Source organism: Panthera leo, chromosome D4 (genome assembly GCF_018350215.1).
Source record: "Panthera leo isolate Ple1 chromosome D4, P.leo_Ple1_pat1.1, whole genome shotgun sequence".
NCBI lineage: Eukaryota > Metazoa > Chordata > Mammalia > Carnivora > Felidae > Panthera > Panthera leo.
In genome coordinates, this window is record NC_056691.1 from 26,595,882 (window position 1) to 26,622,188 (window position 26,307).

Below are 26,307 nucleotides of genomic sequence, written 5' to 3' on the forward strand. Positions count from 1 at the left end.
GGAAACAAGTATTAATTGATTAATTTTTTTGCAAGTATTACTTTAGGAGAGAGATTTAAGTCAATGTCTGAATTTACTCAAGATTTGAAATATCCAGTAGATATACATATTGATTACATTTATATATGGAGAAAAAAATTCAGAAATGCCAATTTTAGCATTATCTGCAGAGTAATATTTTATCAGGTATAGTGTTAGGGTCGGCTAAATTGCTGTAACAGAGAAACCAAGAAATGCAATGGCTCAAACACAAAAGAACTAGACTTCTTACTTGGGTAACACTCCTGATCGGCGGAGTCCAGCGTCTGCTCTCCAGGAAGTGACTCAGAAACCAGACTCCTTCCATCTTGTGGCTCTAGTTTAGGGTCTTGTCTGAAACCACATGATGGAACAGGAAAAAGGGGACAGAAGGCATGCACTTATTTCTTTAAAGTCACTTCCACCCATAAGCCATCATCTAAATTCAGCCACATAATCACATCTCACTGAGAAGAGGGCTGGGAAATGGAGTCTAACTGTGCCATTAGGAAGGGGAAACACATTATCTGTGAGCCATTAACAGTGAGCCATTCCTGCCACATACGGTCAGACAACCACGGGTGATTACTGCTATTTGGGAAGTTATTTTCTAGGTTTGTGGAGTTGTTTGGGTTATGATTTAGGCTAGTCTTTCTTTTTGAAAGATTTTAGTCTGGAGGAGTAGTTTGCCTCCAGTCTTAGTGAACTGTGGGTGTGTATCATAGAGAGGCACTTAGATATAAAACCAGAGCTGACAAGTTGACCTGTCTTCAGTGACAGGAGCTGCTGCCACCTGGAGGAAGAGAGAAAACCCCGTTCATGGGAAGCTCAGAACGTCCACGTGAATGCCTTCTCTCTTGCTTCTCAAAGTCTCATCTGCAGGTGTAATGGCACGTTGGCTCAAAGTCTTTTCCTTCCTAAACTCTACCCAAGCAACTGTGTTTTTCACCCTCAGAAAAAATAGATACACATCACAGCAAAACAAAGATGAGTCAAATCAAGCTGTGGGGGAAAGCTCTGAGTGCCAGTAGCAAGGCTTTGCTGTGGGGTTTTGAAATCTTTGCATTAAGACCTGGATCTCTTGGGACCCCTGGGTGGCTCAGTCAGTTAAGCATATGACTTTGGCTCAGGTCATGATCTCGTGTTTTGTGGGTTCAAGCCCCGTGTGGGGCTCTGTGCTGACAGCTCAGAGCCTGGAGCCTGCTTCGGATTCTGTCTCCCTCTCTCTGCCCCTCCCCCACGTGTGTGTGTGTGTGTGTGTGTGTGTGTGTGTGTGTATGCACGCGTGTGCATGCGCTCTCTCTCATTCTCTCTCTCAATAAATGAATAAACATTAAAAAAAAAAGACGTGGCTCTTTTGCAATCTAATTGGTTAAATTTGTTTTCTCTCTTCAAGTGTATATGAAATAGGAAGAAACAACTTCTACGGATTAAGAATTCCCAGAGTCAGAGATCTTTAAGTGGACAAGGATCAACTCTGATGTGCAAGCTGTTATACGCTGTCTGGGCATCCATCTGAATGTTCAGGCATCTGCCATAGTCACAAACATTTTTTTTTATTTTTTACTTTTTAATGTTAATTTTTGAGAGAGAGAGGGAGAAAGCGAGCAGGGGAGGGGCAGAGAGAGGGAGACACAGAATCCGAAGCAAGCTCCAGGCTCTGAGCTGTCAGCACAGACTTCAACACGGGGCTTGAACACACAAACCGCATGATCATGACCTAAGCCGAAGTCACACGCTTAACCGACTGAGCCACCCAGGTGCCCCCATCATCAAACATGTTTAATATCACCTTGCACAGATCTCTGTCCAAGAATCATTCTGTCAGACTTAGGGATAAGGACTCAGACCTCACAGGAGGGCCTCCTTAAAGTCAGATTTTGATAGGATGCTTCTACTTTGTGAGTAAAGGTTTTTCCCCATTTGGGTAAGGGGTCTGTTCCTCCAAAGCTGGCATCACTATGCCACCTCCGGTAAAAGACATGTGCTTCCCTTGAAAGCTATCTCTGAACAAGAGAGGATGGCCCACTTCCATAGGGAATTAGCAAATAAAATTACAAAGTCCCAAATTCAATGATGCTTCTATTTTGATTGATTTCTAGACACTACAATAGACACACTTCTATTTTGATTGATTTCTAGGTACTTAAATCTAAAATAAGAAGTGTCAAAGATTTCCAGGGGTGGGGCGGGGGGAGAAAGTAAAAGAAAAGAAGTAAAACTTTTAATGCTATATGAGCTATGCTCTATGTTCTTTGAGAAAAACTTTCCAGGATGGAAGAAATAAGTGTGAAGTTCATGGAACTGCCAAGCAGTATGATATACTCTATAACTTGCACAAATACTTTAAAATACATTAAAGAGATCAGTCTTTAGGGAACTAAATCTTATAATGGTTTTCTACCTGGAGAAGATCCTTTTTCTATTCCAAGTAAAAATCAATTACTCAACTGAGTTATGAGACCATTACTTAAAGGTAAGTATCTTTAGCAAATGAAAATATAACTTTGGTTTATTATTCTTCAGGGTCCTTGCATCTGAGTTACAAGATTAGGACCTAAGAAATGCACATTGGCACTGTTGGCATTGGGCCGACAATTAGCAATTGTAAGAAATCTTTAAGGAACGCTTCTGTACTAAGATGTTTTACTAAGATTTAGAGGGTTTTAGTACTGGACCATAGAATTGATTTGAAGAATTCTGGTTTAAGCATTAGCTAAGTTCACTTAATGCTTCTAATACTAAAAAATCCTTAAACAAATTAACTTTATTTTATGAATTGGATATGAAAGAACAGCTGAGTGTCTTCTCTCTGATTTATATCACAGTGAAAAAATTAAGTGCAAACATGACATTGTCATTTGTGCCAAATCTGAATTTGTTTCTTGGAAGAAAGGTTAATTAACTGTAACCTCCTAAATTTGTTATCCTTATTCCTTACACCATCAATTGATAATATATACAAGGAAACGGATTGCATTAAACTGAATTTTTAAAACAATTGTTACATAATTGGCTTGTAAATTTCTAACATTACTGAAGACTTGCAGGCATTCTCTAATCACACTATCCTGGGAGGTTTTCTTTTTCTGATGCCTTCTTAATAGTAACAGGGATTTAATGATTTAATGTCAACTTAGATTATACAGTCTAACTGACTTTGAGACCTTGGAATATCGGTAAATTGAGGTAATTAATGAAGAATCTTATGTCACCAGGAAATTTTCTAAAGAAGTTCACATTTTGAAGGGTAGAGAAGATAAATTATGTGTTGTGTGTGTTTGAATAAAAATTTTATTATTTTTGGATATTGACCAGGATATTGACATTGATACAGTCAAGATACTGGACAGTTCTATCACCATGCAGCATTGTTTGGTCAACTCCCCCCCACCAAACCCCACTCTGTCCTTAGCCCCAAGCAACCACTACTCTGTTCTCCCTTTCCGTAATTTTTTCATTTCAAGGATGTTACACCAATGGAGTCATTACAGCACGTAACCTTTTTAGATTGGCTTTTTTCATACAGGTCAATTCTCTGACGGGTCATCCAAGTTAATATGTATATCAATATTTCATTCCTTTTTATTGCTGAGCAGTAGCCTGTGGTGTAGACATACCACAGTCTGTTGAACCATTCACCTGCTTCAAGGTGAAGGGCATACAAGTTATGCTGTTGAACACAAAATTTCATCTCTATGGAACAAATGCCCAAGAGTGCAAATGCTAAGTTGTAGGCAAGTTGCATGTTGCATTTTAAGAAACTTCCAGCTTCCCAGAGCAGCTGTACCATATTACATTCCCACCAGTAATATATGAATGATTCAGCTTCTCTGCATCCTCAACAGCGTTTGGTGTTGTCACCATCTTTTATGTTAGCCATTCTCATAGGTGTGTGGTGATATCTCCTCCTGGTTTTAATTTTCATTTCCCTGATGAGCCATGATGTTGAACATCCCTTCAAGTATTTATTTGCCATCTGTGTGTCTTCTTCAGTGCCGTGACTCTTGATGGCTTTTGCCATATTTTATTTGGACTGTTTGTTCTTTGTTCTTTTACTGTCGAGTTTTGAGAGTTGTTTATGTATTCTTTTTTTTTAATTTTTTTTTAACGTGTATTTATTTTTGAGACAGAGACAGAGCATGAACGGGGGAGGGGCAGAGAGAGAGGGAGACACAGAATCGGAAGTAGGCTCCAGGCTCTGAGCCATCAGCCCAGAGCCTGACACGGGGCTCGAACTCACGGACCGTGAGATCATGACCTGAGCTGAAGTCGGACGCTCAACCGACTGAGCCACCCAGGTACCCCTGTTTATATATTCTTAATACTGTTCTTTTGTCAGGTATGTGGCTCACAAGTGTTTTCTCCCAGTGTGTAGCTTGCTTTTTCATCCTCTTATCAGAGATTTCCACAGAGCAAAAGGTTTTAATTTTGGTCAAGTGCAGTTTATGGATTTTTCCTTCTTTCGATCATGCTTTTGGTGTTGTCTGAGAACTCTTGGCCTAGCCACAGATCCCAAAGATTTTCTGCCATGCTTTTTTCTAAAAGCCTTATACTTTTACATTTTATATTTAAGTCTGTAACCCACCTAAGTTCATTTTTGTATAAGGCGTGACTGAATCAAGGTTCATTTTTTTTTTTGCCAGCGGGTTTCCGGTTGCTCTGGAACCATGTATCAAAAAAGGCTACTCTTCCTCCACTGAATTGCTTTGCACTTTTGTCAAAGATCAGTTGAGGGTCCATTTTTGTGGGTCTCTTACTGAGTCCTCTGTTCTTTTCCACTGGTCTATGTGTTTATTCCTTCCCGAGATCACAGTCTTTATTACTGTACCGATAAAATAAGTCATGAAACCAAGTAAATTGGTCCCCCCATTTTATTCCTTTTTTTTTCAAAAATTTTTTAGCTGGTCTAGTTCCTTTACCTTTCCATATACACTTTAGGATGATTTGTCTATATCCACAATTTTTGCTGGGCTCTTGATTGAAATTGTATTAAACCTACATAACTATTTGCGAAGAATGAGCACATTTACTACGTTGACTCTTCCAACCCATGGACAAAGTATGTCTCTCAATTTATTAAGATCTTCTTTGATTTCTGTCATTAGTATTACATTGTTTTCAGCATACAAGTCCTATACATTTTTGTGGGATTGACACCTACATATTTCTCCCTTTTTTGAGCAATCGTAAATAATACCACATTTTAAATTTTGCTGCCCACATGTTTACTGCTAGGCTATAGAAATACAATTGATTTTTGTCTGTTTATCTTATATCCTGTGACCTTGCTGAACTCAAGTTTTAGGAGCATTTTTATATATCCTTTAGGATTTTCTATGTAGACAATCATGTCATCTGCAGATAAGGACAGTTTTATTTATTACTCTTCATGCTTGATAAATCGTAGCTCTGGGCATAATGTTAACTCGGAGATGCAATGTGGCCACTGTTTTTAGGAATGTCTCTGTATTCTTAAATCATAAATACTTGTCAGATTTCTTTACCAACACAGAAGAGGACCATTGGAAGCTTGACTCTGCTGACACATGACTTGAGAATCTGTCTTAATTTAGCATAAAATTGGTAATTTAGAGAGACTTTCATTGGATACCTACATGCATTTTATTCAATAATAAGTTTTCTATTTAGATTTTATGATATCTTTTAAATGCCATTGTAGAAAATAAAATAAATATGAAGCCATTGCTCCAAAATATTAGTCTGTACATTCCTCCTTCCAGATAATCAAATTTTCACTGATCCGTATGAAAGGAGAAAAATAACAAGGTGGTGAGCTTTACATAACACCAGTTTATCCAATTTTGAAGGATAATCGTTTATGAAGTTATGTCCCGATTTTTTGGCTGAAGTATACCCTTTTATACTTATAGTATGAGTTTGCTGGTGATGACCTCTCATTTAATGTTTTTTTTTCTTGAAAATGCCTTTACTCCTACATCATTTCTAAAGGGCATTTTCACTATTTATCGATTTTACCAAGTAGCTATGGCATCTAATTTCTTCAGCAAATTGAAGGTGCCATTTCATTGTCTTCTAGCTTCCATTTTGTCTATGGAAAAGTAAACTTATCGTTTTAGTTGCTCATTTTTAAGACGATCTGCCTTTTTTTCTGGCTGCTTTGAAGATTTTTCTCCTTTTCTTGGGTTTTTGCAATTTTACTCCAAAGCGCCTAAGTGTGCTTTCTTTTTCCAATCCTGCTTAGGGTTCGTAGTGATTCTTGAGTTGGTTGGCTGATTATATGATTATATATCTGTGATTACTACATGATTTATATTTCCTCTGTTTGCTCTCTGTTCCTTTTTCCTCTCTATCTTGACCTCTTTTGTGTTGATTGATTTTTTTTTTTTTAATTTTTTTTTCAACATTTTTTATTTATTTTTGGGACAGAGAGAGACAGAGCATGAACGGGGGAGGGGCAGAGAGAGAGGGAGACACAGAATCGGAAACAGGCTCCAGGCTCCGAGCCATCAGCCCAGAGCCTGACGCGGGGCTCGAACCCACGGACCGCGAGATCGTGACCTGGCTGAAGTCGGACGCTTAACCGACTGCGCCACCCAGGCGCCCCTGATTGATTTTTTTTAATTTGACTTTTAATCTCTATTCACTAAGAAGTTACATATTTTACTCTTCTTTTGTGGTTGCCTTAGATATTATAACATGCAGGGTTTTCTAAAAAATATTTTTATAACGTGCAGTTTTTAGCTTGCCAAAGTTTAATATTAGTGGCACTTTTACCCATTCCCAGTACAATTGGAGGTTTCTGGAACAGCACAAATCCATATACCTCCCTCCCAAATTATACACCATTGTGGTCTTATATTCAACCCTACAAATATTTGAAACTAAGACATTAATTTTGTTGCATATCATAAAAACACATTTAGATTTACTAATACCATGATTTTTATTATTCCTCATTCCTTTCTGTATCTCTGATCTTCTACACACATTAAAATAAAATAAAATAAAATAAAATAAAATAAAATAAAATAAAATAAGATAAAATAAAAAGAAAGACAGGTCCTAAAGCTGCGGTGACCAGAGAATTAGAAAGCAGGAGGCTAAGAGTCTCCAGGAGCCAAAGCACCGGTCTCCTGGCTCAAGCCTCTTTTATTTTTGCAAATTGTCTGATAACAGCAAGCACATACAACATAGTATTTGGCATCTGGACAGGTCATGTACCTGCGGTGTATTCCATACTGGGTCAAGAGTACATCTGGCGCCAGACAAAATATTCTTATCCCCAGGCCTGGTGCCCATATGATGTCCTTCTGGAGAGAACGAGCAGTCCCAGCGGCCTTCCGTCCTGGGAATAAAACTGCTTTCAGTTTCGTGCTGCTCCGTCCCTTTCCTCAGGACATTCCTACAGTGCCTCCGGCTTCTTTCTCTCCAACACAATTCAAACACAAAAAACCACAAGCTAATTAAAAAAATAACCCCCCAGGAAGATAGTTCTAAGTTCCTCTTCTCAAACGTATCTATATCACGCAACTAACTGCATATAGCCACTTAGCTTTGGTTTGAATTTGTAAACTGTAGGAATCTCACTACATCCTAATCCAGATCATTCTTTTCAAAATTCAGATCCTTTGCCTCCAATATTAAAGTCCTTTCATTATTGAGCCACAAAGTTCATCCGAGTTTTACTTTATGGAGGCAGAGACAATATATCTGTCTCTAATTCCCTGTGATAGTTCTCCAAATAGATGAATATGGCTACCTCCTTTTTCCTTCTACCTATCGCAGGTTCTTTGTAACAATGTTTTACATGATCTTCACCATCTTTTTATATTATTTATGAAAACAGCTTTCTTTGGATTTGACCCAGCCTGTCAAATTATTTTTGGATTCTGCTGCCGCTGTTCATCATTTTGGCATGTTCGTCAATTTTGTATCATTGGGAAATGATCCTAAAGCATGTTTTTTCTGTTTTCATTTTGTTCACTGAGAAACGTACTGAAAAACAAAATATTGAATAGAGCACTTTTGATGACAGTGCTTCAAAGCAGGCACTGCAGAACCTTCTCTAAGTTGACCTTGATCCACTGGTCAGCATGCTGAAGGTCTGAGCATTTAAACGTTAATGACAAATATAAATCAATGATAGCAATAACAAGTATAAATCAATAGCCAGCTCACATTTCTCCAATTTGTTTACAAAGTTAGCACGAGAGGCTTTGTTAGAACATTTTGCTGAAATTCAGACATGCTAGATCCACTTATCAGACTAGACATAACAATCTCAGTGTGCTAGTAAATCTCACTTCCATTTGTTTATAGGGAAGAGAGTCAACTGTAAAATGCAAGTCTACAGATTTAGGTTATTTTAGTGCAACAATCCAGTCCCTCGTCCGTCTATAGGCACTGAAACTGCTGGGCTTTACTTTACTAAGAAGATGCCACGTTGGAATGTACTGGATCTTTGAAATCTTGGAGAATCCCCAGTGGTCCCAAAAGCATATGTAATAAGTAGGTGATACTGTTCAGAGACTTCAGGGGCCATTGCAAAGAATGGCAAGCTAGACAAAAGTCTCCTGGCCTACAAAAAGTTAAAAAAGGGGTCCAACTAAAGCTCAGAGGGTGCTGGTCTCAGCATCGAGGTGAAGAAGATCTCTGGGACATTTGATTCATAGCAGCACCCAAAATCTGAGGTTCTTCTTAGTGAAATGGAATCATGGCTATGGACTCCTTTCCTAGGGGATCAGTTGGTTGAGCGTTCGACTCCGGCTCAGGTCATGAACTCATGATTGGTGGGTTCAAGCCCCGTGTTGGGCTCTGTGCTGACAGCTCAGAGCCTGGAGCCTGCTTCAGATACTGTGTCTCCCTCTCTCTCTGCCCCTCCCCCACTCATGCTCTGTATCTCTCTCTCTCTCAAGGGTAAATAAACATTTAAAAATCAGTCAGGGAAATATTTTTGATAGTCTAATTTGTCACACATACTAAAATTTACAGTGCATGCTAGAAAGAGGAATTATTAGATGAATCACTGAAAATGAAACAGTGATTTTGCCAGGAATGATTTCAATGTTCTTAGACATGTATATTTGTCTCAGTCATGTGGATTGCTCTTTCAAAGAGAAGAGTATTGAAAAGAAGAGAATTTCATTTCTACAGTAAGATGAGTGTGTAACTTCTGTTGATTAAGAATAAAAATTGCCTTGAATTAAAGCAAACCTCATTCAAGCCACATATTTTCTGTCTAGCTCTACCTTTGGGGAGCATATAAATTTCCAAGAAATAGACAGGGAGAGTGCCAGATTTGCATACAAATGCTGGTACTTTTTCCAAATTTAGCTCTCCAATGCAGGAAAGCGATCTCAGAAGCTGATAAAAATATATTTGAACAATGGAAGCGTGGGTTTAGAAAAGAAAATGTATCTGATGCTTGCATTGTGCTCCTTAAATAATTGCAAGTTAATTTTTATATCAATATTTTAACGCAAATATTTCAATAAAACTTTAAGACTCACTCAGCTTCCTGTGTATTAATTTAGCTAACTCTTTGCAACTTCCTAATTCATTACTTCGTTCAACACATCTGATATGTACCAAACAACCACTGTTCTAGGCATTGGAGATATAGTGAATACGATGGGTATAGTCCTTGTCCTTGAAGAAATTACATTCTTGGGGTGAGGAGTAGGGAATAACTACGCAGACGAATGAACAAGATAATTTCACATAGTAATAAGAAAATGGGGCAGGATGGCAAGATAGAAAGTGATATAGGAATACGACATGAGCTAGTCAAACATGGCCTTTGCAGAGGTGATCTTTGAGTTGAGACAGCAATGATGCAAGAGAGGCATCCACCTGCATAAAATCTTAATTCATTCCGATATGAATGATATATAGAAAGGAATAGTGCAGGAGTAGCACAATGATTATTCCTTATGGCTGCCTAAGCACTCAAAAACTTGTCTCATTGATGGGGCACCTGGGTGGCTCAGTCGGTTGAGCAACCCACTTTGGCTCAGGACATGATATCGTGGTCCGTGAGTCAGAGCCCCGCGTCGAGCTCTGTGCTGACAGCTCAGAGCCTGGAGCCTGCTTCAGATTCTGTGTCTCCCTCTTTCTCTCTCCTCCCCTGCTCATGCTGTGTCTCTCTCTTCTCAAAAATAAATAAACGTTAAAAAAAGAATTTTTTTTAAACTTGTTTCGTTGAAAAAGTTTCACATTTAAATAAAGTGCTCACAACTGTATATGATAATTTGTTAAGCAAAACAGGAACAAATCTAGCACCTGCCTTAAGATGCTGATGTCTGGACTGGGGGTCGCTGAGGACCAAAGGAAGAACTGTAACTTGCTAACTTCTATCTCCAGCTTTACTGGTCAGTTTCAGTTAGTAGGGCCTCATGAAATACTCTTAGTGCAAATGTGAGTATCTATAGCTGCTTTCTTGTTTGATTTCAAGTTGGGATATAAGTTACTTAACAACACAAAAAAGTAGACAGTCACTTTCACACGTCCGAGACACATCTTCCTTAAATATTTCCATGTGTTCTCACTGTAACTATGAGATGGTAGATATGATCAAACACAGAAATGCAGGGGGCTGTTGTCCAAAATATGCCAGTTGGTAACCTTTCATGAAAATGTATATACGAAGATGCAGTCCTGCCCCTAAACCTTTCTCTAATATTACTTTAAAACAAAATTTTAAGGCAATTTCAGGAAATCACATGATTTTATAAATGTTGAATAACATGTTTTTATACATGTTTAGTATATGTGCTGCCGAAGCAAGCCCATGAATGTTTATAATGGTTCAAATGGTCGGAAATGGCTCATATTGAACATGAAATTATTTACACCTCCTCAAGAGATGGGAATTATTCTAAGAGGATTTTGTTTTCTGAAAATTCATGACTTAACTCCTGTAATTACCAGGTTGTAACGGAAAGCAAAATTCATATAAAAGACAAGAGATGCCATGCAACCTGACATATCTAGGACAGTTAATAAATGAGGGGGAAAAATTAATGAGGATGATTAGGTTATGAGAGGAGCTTCAAAATGGAATAAGTTAACCATCCAAGGATTCAGAAAGGCCTCTTGAGAAATTTGATTACACCCGTAAGTATTTTTGCAAAAACACTCATGCTGTGAAAGTCGGTTATAAAGGATGGCATCTCCACTATCTTGTAAAAGTCAAAACTAGGATTCTTCTACTTCATTCCATTATTCAAGGCTTAGCTGAAATTATAATCTAAATTTTGTTCAACATAAGAGAAAATGTTTACACTGTTTAGTTTTGTCTTTCAGGATAAATTTCTAACTAAACTTTATTTTTAACAGTTTCTATGAAATTCCCCCTATTCGAACTTCTCCCATTGTAGAGAACTTTTTCTAGTACTAGTTATTCCTGATTACCGAATACCTACCTATGCTTCTTAGGAAGACTCCCACTCCATAAACCAGGTTCTCATCTGGACCTGCAGCCTTGCTTCCCTCTTAACAGTTAGAAAGTAACTGGGGTGCCTGGATGGCTCAGTAGGTTGAGCGTCCAGCTTCAGCTCAGGTCATGATCTCACGGCTCATGAGTTCGAGCCCCACGTCGGACTCTGTGCTGACAACTCGGAGCTTGGAGGCTGCTTCGGATTCTGTGACTCCCTCTCTCTCTCTGCCCCTCCCCTGCTCATGCTCTGTCTCTGTCTCTCAAAAAATAAATAAATGTTTAAAAAAATTTTTTTTAAAAAAGTAACTTAAGACATTTGTCACATAAGTAATCAAGGGGTGGGTAAAGAGGGCAGTGCACTAGCTGACATCTCTTATGCTATGTAACATCCTAATAAATCTCAACACAGCCACTGATTCCACTTCTTCTTCCTGTCTCCCAATGGTTCCCCCTGGTATCATGGGCTGTCCCCCCCAGACCCAGAAGAGGAAGTTGTGCACTGATTTAAGGAAAGTGCCATATTTCTGTCTGTAATGCAAGCATCTCCTTTTAGTAGATTTATATGAGGGAGGAGAAATACAACTCCTTCCGGCATTGTTAATTTCCTTGCCAGCTTTTGTTTTCTTCTGGTTTAACACACACATAACACTAGTCACATGCTTGCTTTAACCCATTTAAGCCTCAAAAGTGCCACACAGGATAGGTACTGTTGTTGTCACCTGCACTTTTTAAATGTTTATTTATTTTGAGGAGAGAGAGAGAGAGAGAGGGAATGTGCACACAAAATCAAGAGTTGGACGCTTAACCGACTGAGCAACCCAGGCAACCCTACCTGCACTTTTTAGATGTAGAAATATCTACAGACCTCCTTAATGGCAGAGTTGGAGTTTGAACTAAGAGTTTCAGACTCCAGAGCCTGTGCTCTTAACCCCTAATCTTTACTCCCTTCATTGACTATCCTGCCTGTAGTTGAAGACATTCTGTAAATATGTCGTGTATTTGTAAGGTGTAATCAACCCTGATTCAGGCCTATTGCTTTGTATAAAATGCAGACATTCAACAAGCCATAAAGAATTTCCAGATAAGTAATAATCAAGATTGCAATGCTTTGTGACCTGTGTTTACCCTTATCAATGTGACATAAACCACTGTCCCAAAGCTATCACTATCAACCACTGAGGTAACTACAGATAATGTTAATGCCAATCTAAACTTCTCTAAGGATATTATACTATTGAGCAAACAAATTCAGAACAAACATCAGAAAAGCAATTTGCTTTTATTAAGAAGTTGTTAAAATTGTTATTCTATAAGTATTAATTGAATGCTTCTACTTGACAGATAATCGGGGAATTTTAGGGCACTTAATAAATAACATGCTTTCCCCCTCCAGCATTCCAAGTCGATTGAGAAGTGGATAGTCTATATATTAGTTTGTTAGGGCTGCTATAGTTATAAGACATAAAAAAGCAGGACATATTTATAGCAGCATTATTTACAATAGCCAAATTATAGAAGCAGCCCAAGTGTCAATCAATACACAAGTGGATAAAGATGTCATATATATATATGTATACATATACATATATATAGAGAGAGAGAAATATTACTCAACCATAAAAAAGAATGAACTCTTGCCATTTACAACATGGATGGAGCTAGAAAGTATAATGCTAAGCAAAATAAGTCAGTCAGAGAAAGGCAAATACCATATGATTTCACTCATATGAGGAATTTATAACGGGTTTTTTTTTTGTTTTTTTTTTGTTTTTATTTTTGAGACAGAGAGAGACAGAGCATGAACGGGGCGGGGGCAGAGAGAGAGGGAGACACAGAATCAGAAGCAGGCTCCAGGCTCTGAGCCATCAGCCCAGAGCCCGATGAGGGGCTCGATCTCACGGACCGCGAGATCGTGACCTGAGCTGAAGTCGGACGCTTAACCGACTGAGCCACCCAGGCGCCCCTCATATGAGGAATTTAATAAACAAACAAGCAAAGAAAAAAGAGAGAGAGAGAGACAAACCAGGAAATAGACTCTTAACTACAGAAAACAAACTATGGGTATCTGGGTGACTCAGTGGGGTTAATGTCCGACTTCAGCTCAGGTCACGATCTTGCAGTTAGTGAGTTCGAACCTGTCATCAGGCTCTCTGCTGTCAGCACAGAGCCCTCTTCAGATCCTCTGTCCAATCTCTCTCTCTCTCTCTCTCTCTCTGCCCCTCCCCCTGCTCTCTCTTCTCAAAAATACATAAACATTAAAAAAAGAGAGAGAGTAATAACAAACTGATGGTTACTAGAGGGGAGATGGGTAGGGGATGGGTTAAATAGATTGATGGGGATTAAAGAGTGCACTTGTCATGATGAGCACAGTGATGTATGGAATTGTGGAATCACTATATTGTCACCTGAAATTAATATAACACTGTATGTTAATTATACTGGAACTGAAATAAAAACAACTTAAAATTTAAGAAATAAAACACTTAAAAAATTTTTTTAATGTTTACTTATTTTTGAGAGAGAGAGAGACAGAGTGCAAACAGGGGAGGGGGAGAGAGAGAGAGGGAGACACAGAATCTGAAGCAGGCTCCAGGCTCTGAGCTGTTTGTTAGCACAGAGCCCGACGTGGGGCTCGACCCTACGAACCGTGAGATCATGACCCGAGCCAAAATCAAGAGTTGGACACATAACCAACTGAGCCTTCCAGGTGCCCCTAAAAATAAAAGATTTTTTATGAATACAAAAAGAAGGAAATAAAAGTGACAGCGGCCAATAAAAGCGGATGCACAGATGGACACAATGTTAGACTCAGCAGACAAGGAATTTAAAATAACAGTGACATATAAAGATGGGAAACATGCAGGCAGGGAATTTCATCTCAGAAATGGAAAGTATAGAAAAGATGCAAATTGAAATGCTAGAACTGGAAAAGACAATGTTAGAAATAAAGATTTTACTAGTTGGGCTTCATAGCCGACTTAACAGAGTAGAGGAAAGATCAGTGAATATGTTACAAATTATCCAAACTGAAATGTAATAAGAAAACAAGTGTAAAAACTGAACAAATCCTCTGAGACCGGGGGGTTATAATCTAATCATCTGATGCACATGTAATTGAAATCCAAGAGAAAAATCAAAAAAAAAATCAAAAAAAAAAAATGGGGCAGAATAAATACTTGCACAGGTGATGCCCAAGGCTTTTCCCAGATTGGTGGGGGTTGGGGAGCAGTTCACAGATCCAGAATCTTCAATAGGGGGAGTTTTTGCTGACTAATCAGAAGGAATGGAAGCCAGAAGACAATGAAACAACATCCTTAAAATGCTAAAAGAAAAAAACAATCTGTGAACCTAGAATTCCATCTCAGTAAAAATATCCTTCAAAAATAACAGTAAAATAAATACCTTTACAAGAAAAAGCTAAAGAATTTATCTTCAGCCAGTACTGTAAGAAATACTAGAAGTTTCAGGCACCTCGGTGGCTCAGTGTGTTAAGTGTCAGACTTTGGCTCAGGTCATGATCTCACGGTTTGTGAGCCCCACATAAGTCTCTGTGCCTTCAGTGCTGGAGCCTGCTTGGGATTCTCTCTCTCCCTCCCTCTCTCTCTGCCCCTTCCCCACTTGTGCACTCTTTCTCTCTGTCAAAAATAAACAAACAGCATCCAAAGCAGGCTCCAGGCTCTGGCTGAGCTGTCAGCACAGAGCCCAAAGCCCAGCTCGAACCCATGAACCAGAAGATGATGACCAAAGATAAAGTCGGACACTTAACCAACTGAGCCACCCAGGCACCCCTTTAAAAAATACTTAAAAAAAAAAATACTTAAAAACAAACAAACAAAAAAAAAGAAATACTAGAAGTTCTTTAACTCTGAAGGGAAATGATACTAGAGGGAAGCTCAAATCTGTAGGAAGGAACGAACAGTATCAGAAAGAGTAAAGTGTGGGGTGCCTGGGTGGCTCAGTCGGTTAAGCCTCCAATTTTGGCTCAGGTTATGATCTCATATTTTGTGAGTTTGAGCCCCGCGTCAGGCTCTGCACTGACAACTCAGAGCCTGGAGACTGCTTCAGATTCTGTGTCTCCTCTCTCTACTCTTCTGCTCGCACTCTCTTTCTCTCAAAAATGAATAAACATTAAAAAAAAAAAAGAGTAAATGTGTAATGTAAATAAATTTTTTAAAAAAGAATAAATGTGTATACAAACAAAAAATTATTTATCTGTATCACACATTCGTTAATTTCTAGAAATGTTATTTATTTTTAAAGCAAAAATAGTAACAATGTATCATTATACTGTGGGATTTATAACACCTTACTATAATACATAATAACAAGATAAGACAATCTTAAATTGGTTAAGCCCCTGATGGGCTGGGGTCATGATCTCATCATGAATTCCAGCCTCGCACTGGGCTCTCTGCTGTTAGCACGGAGCCTGCTTCTGATCCTCTGTTCCCCCCGCCCCTCTCCTGCTTGTGCAGGAGCTCACGCTCTGTCTCTCTCAAAAATAAACAAACATACAAAAGAAGAAATAACTCAAAGAATTACATAAAGGAAATGGAGGTGATAAAATGGAATACCAAATAACAACAAAACCAAACTTGATTAACCCAAAGGAAGGTAGGAGAAAAACAAAGGAACAAAGAAAACACGGGCCAAACAGAAAACAAATAAAAATCAAAAACCACCCACAATAATTACATTGTACTTATTTACATTGAATGTAAAACCTAGGTACTCCAATTAAAAAGGTAAAGAGGAAGATACTGGATTTCCAGAAATGCACCAAAACCACTCCTAGATCATATTTTCATAAACACACCAATCCCCTTCTTAGCCATTTAAGAGAAATGAAAATATATGTCCACAAACAAACATATGCTGTAACGTTTGTGTAGTAGCCTTCTTCACAAAACTGGAAACAACCCAGACGTTTACTAACAGGAGAGAGGATAAAGAGCTAGTGGTATAGACACACAGTGAAATGCTAGTGAGCAATAAGAAAGGATTAAACTGCTACATGCAGCAACATGGATCCCTTTCAAAGAAGACAAACGCAAAAGTACACACTACATGATTTCTTTGCTATGAAGTTCTAGAGGCAGCGAATGTTATCTATTGTGACAAAAATCAAAATCTTTCACCTCTGGGGCTGAGTAGGAATTGACTGAGAGGGACACAGGAAAACCCCCCGAAGCGATGGAAATATCCCGAGTCTTGATACAGTGTGGGTTGCACAAGAGGGCATATGTGTATATCCATCGGTCGGATGAGGGAGTAGACAGACATTACCCGTAGGCAAGGACAGTGATAAATAGGTTACGTGTTAGAAACCCAGAGGCACAACATCACACATTTATAAGTCTGGGGGCACAACATCCTGACTTTGTGACTTCCAAGGCCCCTCAACATCCTGGCCTTCTGGTTTTTAAGACCCTGGGGCTAATAGACTAAGAGCCACAGGTGTAGGACATGTGCTCTCCTCTTCCAGCTCTGCCCCAGGGTAAGCCCTAGACTCATTATATTGCATTTGCATTGTGGTTTTAGCCGTGCCCTCCATGGCGGGGAAGGCTGCCATGATGGTTCCAGCATAAACAGGGTAGGGTCAAAAACTCCTCCTCACAACTTGTGGGAGGAGTCCCCCAAAGGATTGGAAGCAGCCTCCCTCAGAGACCACCCGGTCCAGGACCCTAGACGTCCACCCCACGTCACATAAAAAGAAAGGACCCCTGTAGCCTCAGAGCAGTCACCACTTCTGGCCTTGACCAGAGTATACTGTCTTTAATAAACTGCTTTGTTCTTGCTACCTTCCTTCTGGCTGTCTTTATGTGAGCTCGGATCCTCACTTAAGTCTTTCCTGGCAAATCCAAGAACTGAAACCTCCATTCACACAACACAGGCTCTCCTACTGGTAACACAATCACCTCACATTGTGAGTTTCAGATTTGTGTATTTAACTCAATGTGGAATATTCCTCATTTAAGAAAATTAAAGGGCAAGATATAATAGTTAATACATATGAAGCTTTTAAGTAAAAACATTTAAATAAAGCTGAACCTTTTATTTAATTTTAAAAAATCAGTACCGGGTACTTTTATGTCAGGGCGGAAGGTGGAGTTTCTTTGTGTTTTTGTTCTCTCTCTCTCTCTCTCTTCTTCTTTCACTGCTTTTTTAAAAACTAGTATGGGTATACTGGTTATTGGTATATTCTGATTTCTATTTCTGAAATTTTGAGACTTCCATTATCTAGAAAAAAACTCTTCACTGATGGAAGACCAACATTTGCCACTTTAACATCACAAAGCAAAATAAATAAATAAATAGATAGATAGATAAATAAATAAAGTCACAAAATGGCCACTTCATTCTGTCCCTTGGTGGGTGCTGGGCAGTGGTCCTCAGAATAAATCAGTTGTCCCTAAGTCCATTATGATTTCAGAACCAAGTAGGAAACAGTGGAGAATCTAACTCTGGATTCAGTAGCCCCTCAATAGGCTCAAGAGTTGGTTCTCCCACTAGATGATTTCTGGTTGGTTCTCAGTTGGTTAATCACTGACCATTATATCAGTTCATCTCAAACAGCCCTAATTTACATCTATGGTTCCACACAAATTATTATTAGAGCCCCTTCCTCTGAGAAGTAAAGATAATTCATTTTCAGAAATACCAAATAAAAGCTGTGCTGTTCAGTTAACAGTAGGTTTACAATCTATTGGAAATATGTATGACCCTCCCCCCCGCCCCCCCACTCCCCCACCCCCACCCCCCACCCCGCTCCCACAGTGGAGTCCCAAACCCTTAGACACTTCACTTCCTGGTTCTTCCTTTCTGCCTTTTCGGGGGCTCATTTTCCCAGCTTTGCGATGAGCATGCACCAAAGAACAGAGGAAGAAAGTACTGAAAGTCTCTGCATCACCTCAGGGAAGTTACATTTGTTCCAATCAGACTACTTTTTGCCTTACATGGGTAAGGCTGATTGGGTCTGTAGGCTTTTCCATTCTCAGATATATCCTGGTTTAAATGATAAATCATGTAATCATCCTAAATATGAGGAAAAATGTTACTTTAGAGATTTTTTTATTTTACAGCTTCATCATAATACGCAGAAGAAATAGATACCATGACTTAAGGCTGGAAATGAGTACTTTTTGGAAAAACTGGACACTATGCCACTATATTCAGTATTGGAGCCCTCAGGGGAAATGGATATTAAGTTTGAAAATAGTTGGTGAGAAAGAAACACACTTCAAACAAAACCTAGGGATTGAAACCACTACTATTGCTAACGTTTAACTTTGCAAGGGAGCAAAGGGTCTTAAACATCTTTGAGAGATGAGAAAGACTCCATTGGCGAATTATACTCACATATTTTTTTCAATTTTTTCATTACTGCAAACAATACTGCAGTCACAACTCATATTTTAGTAAAGGAATTTTGTCTCTAATTTCCAGTTTGGGTTGTTGAAAGAATTGACTCAGGAAGGGATTTTATGGCAAAGCATAAAAGATTACATCTTTGGAGGAGATGCCTTTCATCATGGGTGGGGGCAGTGGGGGGTGGACAATTGTGGCATATCACAGCTCTTCTACTTGGAGCTACTAAACTGTGTTTGGAGAAATACATGGAAACTTGCCAGTTTCTGGTTGGATCTGACATGGCCTCCAGAAGTCAGGTGTTCCATGAGGTTTTTTGGTATTCTAGTGTGATCTTAAGAATTTCGATTTAAACCAGACTTAAATGATGGATACTGTAAGTTGCCTGATGCAACATCCCTTGCACTATATATTTCCTAAGTGGCTTCTATACAAAGCCTGGAAGCTAAACTCTTATTTATCCATTCCCTACAGTTGCTGGTTTTCCCAAACAATGTTGCAACGAACATCCTTGTACATGAGCACTTTGTGACCTGTCTGTATGATTCTCTGGGTGTATGCAATATGGGGTTGTTCTATCACAGAGGATATAGCACACATACCCAATTGACTAAGTACTCTTGGATTACTCTCCAGAATGGTGTGACTGAATGACTCTCCTGATAGAGTATGAGGGTTCCGTTTTCCTACATTCTCACCAATATTCGGTGTTATCAGATATTCTAAGCTTTTGCCATCTGATAGGTGAAAGTAATATAACCAGTATGTTAAACAAGCTTGACTTGATTCAGGGAGTGTAGTTAGAAAACACTTTCCTGCCTTTCTCTCTTTTTTTGTTTCAGCTTCCTTGGGTCAGCATTTCAGAGAAATCAGAACAATTTCATATTTTGTTTATGTGACTATTAATGTTTGGTCTAGGGGCATATTCAAACTGTAGTCTCTGATTTAGTTTTTCTTTAAAGAGTGTACAACTTGGTGTTTTGATAGATGTGTATATTGTGAAATGATCACCACATATGATCAGCTAGTGAACATATCCAGTACCTCACATAGTTACCATTTTCTTTTTTTTTCTTCCTTTTTTTCTTGTGTGTGTGACAAGAGTACTTAAGATCTACTCTCTTCACAGATTGCAAGTATTCAATACAGTACAGTGGACTCTTGAACAACACAGGCTTTGAATTGCATGGATTTTTTTCTGATAAAGACAGTACAGTACTGTAAATGTCTTTTCTCTTCCTATGATTTTCTTAATAACATTTCCTTTTCTCTAGCTTGCTTTTTTTTGTTTTTTGCTAGCTTACTTTATTATAAGAATATAGTATACAACATATATAACATACAAAATATGCTTTAATTGGCTGTTTATGTCATTGGTAGGGTTACTGCTGGTCAACAGTAGACTATTGGCAGTTAAGTTTTGGGAAAGTCAAAAATTATACATGGATTTTTGACTGCTGGAGGGGTCAGCATTCAAGGGTCAACTGTATTATTAACTGTAGTCACATGAAATCCCCAGAAAATATGCATTTTATAAGTGGAAGTTTGTACCCTGGGCCCAACAACTCCCCATTTCCCAACTTCCCTCACCCTCCAACCCCTGGTAACCACCATTCTACTCTGTATCTGAGTTTGGCTTTTTTAAGGTCCTTTTTATCTAGTGTTTTTCAAGTCAGGCGTATCTTTATTGATTTTCTGCCTGGATGTTCTATCCATTATTGAAAGTGAGGTATTGACTTCCGCTATTATTGTATTGCTATAAATTTCTCCCTTCAGATCTGTCAATGTTTGCTTTATAAATTTAGGTGCTCTGATGTTCGGGGGTGAATATATTCATAATTGTCATATCTTCTTGTCGAATTAACCCTTTTGTCATACAATAAACTTCTTTGTCTCTATAGCCAGTTTTAATGCCTATTTTGAGATTTATGCTTTCATATTGTTTAGCATGTTTTCATTTCAATTTGAAGAACTCTCTTATGCATTTACTGTAACACAGGTCTAATGGTGTTGAACTGTATCAGTTTTTGTCTGAAAAAGATTTATCTCTCCTTCATCTCTAAAGAATTCTTTTGCCAGATGTAGTATTCTGGGTTGACAGTTTTTCTTCCATTTAGTTCTTTGAATATATCATCCCGGTCTCTCCTGGCCTGCAAGGTTTCTGTGGAGAAATCCACTGGTAGCCTCACTGGGGAATCCCTTCTGTGTGGTGAGTCACTCTTCTCTGTTTTCAAAATTCCCTCTCTGCCTTTGCCTTTTGACAACTTAATTAGAATATGTCTCCATATGGACCTCTTTGTAGTCAGCCTATTTAGGATTCTTTGGGCTGCATGGATGTGGATGTCTCCTTCCCCAGTTTCAGGAAGTTTTCAGTCATTGTTTGTTTAGCCAATCTCTCTGATCCCTTTCTCCTCTTTTTCTTCTTCTGAGACTCCCAACAATTCACTTGATGGTGTCCTATAAACCTTGCAGGATTCCTTCATTCTGTTTCATTCTTTTTTCCTCTGTCTCCTTCAAATGGATAATTTCAAAGGATTTATTGCTGTTTCATTCTTTTTTCCTCTGTCTCCTTCAAATGGATAATTTCAAAGGATTTATTGAGTTTGCTGATTCTCTTTTCTGTTTGATCGGGTCTGTTGTCTAAACTCTCGACTGCATTTTTTGTATTCCATTCATTATATTCTCCAGCTCCAGAACTTCTTCTCCAATGATTTCCATCTCTTTGCTGAACTTCTTGTTTCGTTCATGTATTGCTTTCCTGATTTTGTTGAGTTGTCTATCTGAGCTCAGCTGAGCCCACTGAGCTTCTTTAAAACAAGGGGCATTGAGGAGGGCACCTGTTGGGATGAGCACCGGGTGTTGTATGGAAACCAATTTGACAATAAACTTAATATTAAAAAAAAACAATTATTTTAGACTTCTTTGTCAGGTAATTCATAGGTATCCATTTCTTTGGGGCCAGTGACTGGAAATTCGTTGTGTTCTTTTGGTGGTGTCACGTTTGCCTGAATTTTTGTGTTTCTTGTAGCCTTGTGTTTCTATCTGTACACTTAAAGAAGTAATCACCTCTTCCAGACTTTCAGGATTAGGTGAGGGAGAGACTTCCAATTGTAGGTGGACAAAGGGGTGTCAGCTGGAGGGGGGGTGGCAGTGCTAGGTCTGGTGCAATATCTAGGGACATGTGGTGATTCTCATTCTATGGACACATTCTGAGTTCCAACAAGTCCATGGTGTCCCTGGCTCTGGTGGGTATGTAGCATCTCCAGATATGGAGTGGGTGAGTGTGAATGCAGTGGTAACAGGGCTGTGAAAGGGAGGTGGGCCACGGTGGGGTTGATTCAGGGGGAGGGGGTACACTGGCTTGGGCTCCCAGCGGCTCCAGCAGCTGAGGTCTCCATTGGCTAAGATTGTTTAGGTCCTTGGCAGTGAAGGCTGTGGGGATCCAAGGAAGGAGTGTGGGCTGCTGGAGTCCTTAGTGTTAAAAGCTTCTGGGATCCTTTTGCTCTCCTTATCCCCCTTAGAGGAACACCTCGTGTAGGGGATTCCTCTTGGCACTAAGTTGTGCTGGCCTGCTGGGGGGCAAGGGGGCAGGTAAAATGGCTCCTACCTTCTCTGTGTGGCCATTCTTGGTTTTTGTGCTCCTCTGGGTTGCCATAGCTTCTTAATTATAATCTGGAGCATTCCCAGTGCTCTTTTCATCCATGGATAGTTGTTAAATTATTATTTTTTTTGGTTAACCTTTAAAATTCTAGTACAGTTAACACAGAGTATAATATTAGTTTCAGGTGTACAGTGTAGTGATTCATGTTAAATTATTTTGTGGGAGCTCTTTGGAGGGCTGGTGGTGGGGGCTGGGACCTCCTTATATGCCGTTTTGCTGAAATTACTCTTTCTTTACTTCCACTCTCCCCTTAAATTTATTCAGTGGGAAGTCACTTTCCCTACTTCTATTTGAAAATGTAGGCATTCCCATGACATTTCTTTTACTTTTAGCAAATAAAAAAAGAAAGATATAAATTAAAATATAGAATAGAAAAATGAAGCCTTCTGAGATCAGCTGTCTGTATTAGCCTATTTTCCTCTGAGTGAACTCAGACCTGGTGAGCCAGCTCTTTGCTAATCTACTGAAAGGGTACAGGGAATGAACCTCCAGGACCATGCAAATTTGTACCTCCCACGCAATCTGCTTAGGCATCCTTTGGACTGACAAAATATGTCTTGGCTGGACATTGGAATCATTAGAGAATTCTCTATTCCCTGACTAAACCCTGACCATTTAAATGAGAGTCTCTGCAGGTGAGATCCAAACATCAGTATTTTTTCAAGCTCTCCAGGAGATTCCAACGTGCAATCAAGGTTCTGTGAACCACTGCCTCTATAGAAACAAAGGCTTTGAAAGAGGAAACAGAATTACTTTGGGTGATTCACCATAACTTCCACCAACTTCCTCCTGATCATGGATTTATTCGGGTCATCTGGTGCATGCCTTTTAAACGCAGGCAATCCAATCCCATTCCATGTTGCGGTTGGTGCAGAAGGGTAGGATGCAGTGAGCCGTGTTCCTGAGAGTTTCCCAGAATACATATTTTGCTTTCCTTCAACTGTTTCTGTTTCCTTCCGTCTGCTGAATTTTGTTGCTGGATTTTCAAGATGTGCTCCCTGCCACTTGGTTTGGAGAAACATTTATACCCCTATCTGCACTGGGGCTTTTGTTTTCTCATCAACTGCCTGCTGTGGCCATCAGTGAGCACACCCACAGCCTCAGGTGAGTGACTCCTGCTCCCCTTTGCTTGACTGACTCTTCAGAAGCCCACCATTGACTGGCCTCTCGCTTCCCCTATTCCTATACGACCACCTCCAAGAACCAAGCTCTAGGCATCTGCTGTGTGCCAGCCATTGCTGAAAAATTCTTGACAGTCTGTGCTTTCCCACGTATGATCTTTTAAAAATCTTCTCAATGGTGCTGCGAAGTGAGTACTGTTATTATCCCCATGTTATGGGAACTTTCTCTTTAATAAATCTAAAGCTGACCAAAAAACTGTGTATCTTTTTGCTCCTATAAGACCAGGAACCTATTGAAAATCAATTGTGTTCTTTCTTTTCTAGGTAGCTAATGTAGGGTTTGGAACACACTGGGCACTTATTAAATGCTTGAGGCATGGATTCTGTCCTCTAGTGCAGCGTTAAAGTGTGGTCGAAAAACTAGTAACAAGGCATTACCTGGGAAGTGCAGTCACGGGCCTCATCCTAGACCTACGGAATCAGGATCTCAGGGTGAAGAAGCTCGTGCTAGCAAACTCCCCCTCCCCCAACCTTCCAGGGAGTTCTGATACACTGTCAGGTTTGAAAAGCTCCGCTTCAGTGGCTTCTACTCTGGTAGACTAATGTGAAAATCACTTAAAAATAAATATTCAGAATGGAACCTACTAAAAGCCATGTTAATGTCTCTCTATTAGAATAAAAGAGGTTTGAGGCACCTGGGTGGCTCAGTTGGTAGAGCGTCTGACTTTGGCTCAGGTCATGATCTCACTGCTCATGAGTTCAAGCCCCTTGTTGGGCTCTGCTCTGACAGCTCAGAGCCTGGAACCTGCTTGGGATTCTGTGTCTCACTCTCTCTCTGCCCCTTCCCCTGCTCTCTCTCTCTCTCTCTCTAAGATAAAATAATAAAACATTAAACACATTAAAAAAAAAAACAAAAATAATAAAAGAGGTGTGGGTGCCTGGGTGGCTCAGCCGGGTGTCCAACTTTGGCTCAGGTCATGATCTCAAGGTTAATGAGTTCGAGCCCTGTGTCGGCTCGGTGCTGACAGCTCAGAGCCTGGAGCCTACTTCTGGTTCTGTCTCCCTCTCTCTGCCCCTCTCCACTTATGCTCTGTCTCTCTCTCTCTTTCTTAAAGATAAAATAATAAAGCATTAAAAACAATTTTTAAGAAAAGAATAAAAGAGGTGCTAGTTCACCTCACAACTTTGGCTTTCTTCTTCTCCGTGCCTCTTCATCCCTTCCCTTTTCATGCCTGTGCTGTTCAGAAATCCAGGTAGGAATCGGTTGATGTTTTGCTCCTTTGTGTGCAACACTGAGAGCATCGGCCCACAGATGGGGTTATGAAACTGTTTTTCCCACCTAATGAGTTGGAAGAGAAAGGAACATTCGTTTGTAGAGGTGTGTCAGCATAGCTCTGAGGCAGCAGAGTACGCTCTCATTAGCACAAAACTTCACAAAGATAGGCATCGGCCTCACCTGGAAGGCTTGTTACAACAGATTGCTAAACTCCGTTCCCAGGGTTTGCAATTGACTAGGTCTGGGGCGGTGCCTGGGAATTTATGTTTCTAACAAGTTCCCGGGTGAGGCTGAGGTCTCTGGTCTGGGAAGCACTGATGATACACAAAGATAACAGAGACAGGCGTTTGAACGGAGGGGCTGGAGAGCGCCTCCTACAGGAGAAATGCATGCACTTAGGGATATTTAGGGTGACTGCTTTTCTTCCAGGTTTGGGTATTATTATGCAACACGGGCTTTTTGAGCTTCTAAAAGGCTGGGTTGCATTTCCAGATGGCAGGAGTTTGAGAAAAGTCAAGAGTGCAGAGAGAAGCGTCTATTTGACAATTAGAACTTAGCATGTAGAGTCACAGAGGTTATGTTCCAATGACACAAGTGGAGTATGTAGGGAGGAAAAAAACTAATGCAAAGCTTTAAGAACCCAAGCAAAGTATTTTGTAAAAAAGAATTATCTAGGAATGGAGTGCAGTAGTGGTGAAGATTCTTTAGTAGCCCTAATGCTTTTAGTAAACTAAAATATTTAAGACTGTGGTATCTCAGTAATATTAAAGTAAAAACATGAATGAGACTTCTCTAGGCCAGAGGGAAACATTCATTCACCTTCTGCCTATGACTTGATGCTTTCTCCTTTGGATGACCCATGTGCTGGTGAGGGAAACAGAATTGATTGTAGCAGTTCTGGAAGCCACCATGACTAAGTGCTTTAGAAACCTATAGATATGGAAGTCAGTTACATAGCAGTCTGTAAATTTCTCATTCTTTCCCCTCAGTTACCACCAAAGGAAACTAGGAAACTAGGCTACAAAGAACCAGACAGCTGTCTCCAGTCTCCTTACTCCTGCTCCCGGGTGCCTTTTTGTGTTTCCTGCAGGAGCAGCAGATAGGGCTTAAGATCAAATACCACTGTGATGGTTTATTTTATGTGTCAACTTGAGTTGGCCACAGGGTGCCCAGACATTTGGTCAAACATTATTCTAGTGTGTTTCTAAGGGTATATCTAAAATTTTTTTTTTAATGTTTATTTATTTTTGACAGAGAGACACCGCATGAGCGGGGGAGGGGCAGAGAGAGAGAGGGAGACACAGAATCTGAAGCAGGCTCCAGGCTCTGAGCTGTCAGCACAGAGCCCGACACAGGGCTTGAACTCACAGATCAAGAGATCATGACCTGAGCGGAAGTCAGACGCTCAACCGACTGAGCCACCCAGGCGCCCCTCTGAGGG